This window comes from Nannospalax galili, unplaced genomic scaffold, assembly GCF_000622305.1.
Source record: "Nannospalax galili isolate Female #2095 unplaced genomic scaffold, S.galili_v1.0 scaffold1587, whole genome shotgun sequence".
Taxonomy (NCBI): Eukaryota; Metazoa; Chordata; class Mammalia; order Rodentia; family Spalacidae; genus Nannospalax; species Nannospalax galili.
In genome coordinates, this window is record NW_008355655.1 from 245,693 (window position 1) to 248,494 (window position 2,802).

Consider the following 2,802-nt stretch of genomic DNA (forward strand, 5'->3'; position numbering starts at 1 on the left):
CAATGCAATAAAGCTTACAATCAACACCGGAAGAAGCCCTAATCATCACATGAACACATGGAGATTAAACAACACACTCCTGAATGATGAATGGGTCAAAAGCGAAATTAAGAAATAAATAAAAGTATTCCTGGAACTAAATGAAAAGGACAATACAACACAACAAAACCTCTGGGACATGCTGAAAGCTGTCCTTAGAGTGAAGTTTATAGCTCTAAGTACCCACATCAAAAACTTAGAAAGAACACAAATAAGTGACTTAACATTGCAACTCAAGACATTTGAAAAGCAACAACAAATGAAACCCTAACCCAGCAGACAAGAAGAAATAACAAAAATTAGAGCAGATATTAATGATATCAAAATGAAGAAAACAATACAAAGAATCAATGAATCCAAGAGCTGGTCCTTTGAAAAGATAAACAAGATTGACAGACCCCTAGCCCAGTTAACTAAAAGAAAGAAAGAGCACCTCCAAATCAACAAAATCAGAGATGAAAGGGGAATCAGCACAACAGACACCAGAAAGATACAGAACATTATAAGGGAATTCTTTAAAAACATATATGGTACTAAATTTGAAAACCTGAAAGAAATGGATGGATATTAAAGGCATGGGAACCACTAAAACTAAACCAAGAAGAGATTAACAGGTTAAACAGACCCATAACACAAAAAGAAATTTAAACAGTAATACAAAACCTCCAGACTAAAAAAAGCCCAGGACCAGATGGATTTACAGCAGAATTCTATCAGACATTTAAAGAAGATCTATATCTAATACTACTTAATTTATTCAAAAAGATAGAAATGGAGGGAGAATTTCCAAATTTCTTCTATGAAGCCAGCATCACTGTAATACCAAAGCCAGGTAAAGACATAGCCAAAAAAGAAAACTATAGACCCATATACTTAATGAACATAGATGCAAAAATTCTCAACAAGATACTTGCACACCGCATACAGACACACATCAAAAAGATCATCCAACATGATCAAGTCGGCTTTATCCCAGAGATGCAGGGATGGCTTAATATACATAAGTCAATAAACACCATAAATCATATAAATGGGCATAAAGACAAGAACCACATCGTCCTCTCAACAGATGCAGAGAAGACCTTTGACAAAATTCAACATGCATTTATGTTCAAAGTCCTAGAGGGAATTGGACTGGAGGGAATATAACTCAACATAATTAAAGCCATGTTTAACAAACCCACAGCCAACATTTTTCTAAATGGAGAAAAAGTGAAAGCTTTCCCACTGAAATCAGGAACCAGACAAGGCTGTCTACTATCGCCACTTCTCTTTAACATAGTGCTTGAAACTCTTGCAAGAGCAATAAGACAAGAGCAGGAAATTAAAGGAGTAATAATTGGAAAAGAAATCAAATTATCCCTTTTTGCAGATGATATGATATTAAAACATGCCAAAAATTCCACCAGAAAACTCCTAGAAATTATTAACATGTTCAGTAAATGGCAGGTTACAAAATTAACCTATGGAAGTCTGTAGCTTTTCTATATACCAATAACAAGCAATTAGAGAAAGAGCACATGGAAACACTCCCCTTCACAATAGCTCCAAAGAAAAAAATATCTCAGAATAAACCTGACCAAAGACGTTAAGAACTCTACAGTGAAAATTTTAAATCCTTAAAGAAAGAATTTGAGGAAGACATCAGAAGATAGAAGGACCTCCCATGCTCATGGATTGGAAGAATTAATATTGTGAAAATGACCATTCTACCAAAAGCCATTTATAGATTCAATGCAATGCCAATCAAAATCCCCATGACATTTTTCACAGAATTGAAAAAAAATCCCAAGATTCATATGGAAGCACAAAAGACCTCAAATAGCCAAAGCAACTGTGAGCACTAAGAGCAATGCCAGGGGGGATGACTATCCCAGATTTTAAGCTGTATTACAGAGCTATAGTCATAAAAATGACATGGTACTGGCACAAAAATAAATCCATAGATCAATGGAACAAAACTAAAGACCCAAATCTGAGCAAATTCAATTTCAGCCACCTGATATTTGACAAAGGAGCCAAGAATATTCACTGGAGGAAAGACAGCATGTTCAGCAAATGGTGCTGGTGAAACTGGATCTCCACCTGTACAAGAATGAAACTAAACCCCTATCTTTCAGCTTGCACAAAAGTCAATTCCAAATGGATAAAAGACCTCAATGTAAACCCTGAAACTCTGAAACTGTTAGAAGAAAACATTGGCAAAAACCTACAAGATATAGGTGTGAAAGGATTTTCTAAACTGGACATCAATTGCTCAGGAAAAATGTTCAATAATTAACAAATAGGACCTCATTAAACTAAAAAGCTAATGTACATCAAAGTAGGCAACCAAGGAAGTGAAAAGAAAACCCACAGAATGGGAGAAAATCTTCACCAGCGACACATCTGACAGAGATTTAATATCCAGAATATATAAGGAGCTCAAAAAACAGAGAATCAGACAAGAAGCAACTCAATTAAAAGATGGGCTAAGGAGCTAAACAGAGAGTTCTCAAAAGAAGAACTAAAGATGGCTATGAAGCATCATAAAAGATGTTCATCATCACTAATAATTAGGGAAATGCATATTAAAACCACTTTAAGATTTCATCTTACTCCAGTCAGACTGGCTAAGATCAAGAGAACAAATGATACCAAATGTTGGAGAAGATGTGGGGAAAGGGGAACACTCATCCACTGCTGGTGGAGCTGCAAACTTGTTCAATCCCAGTGGAAAGCAGTGTGGAGACCTCTTAAAAAACTACAAATGAACCTACCATT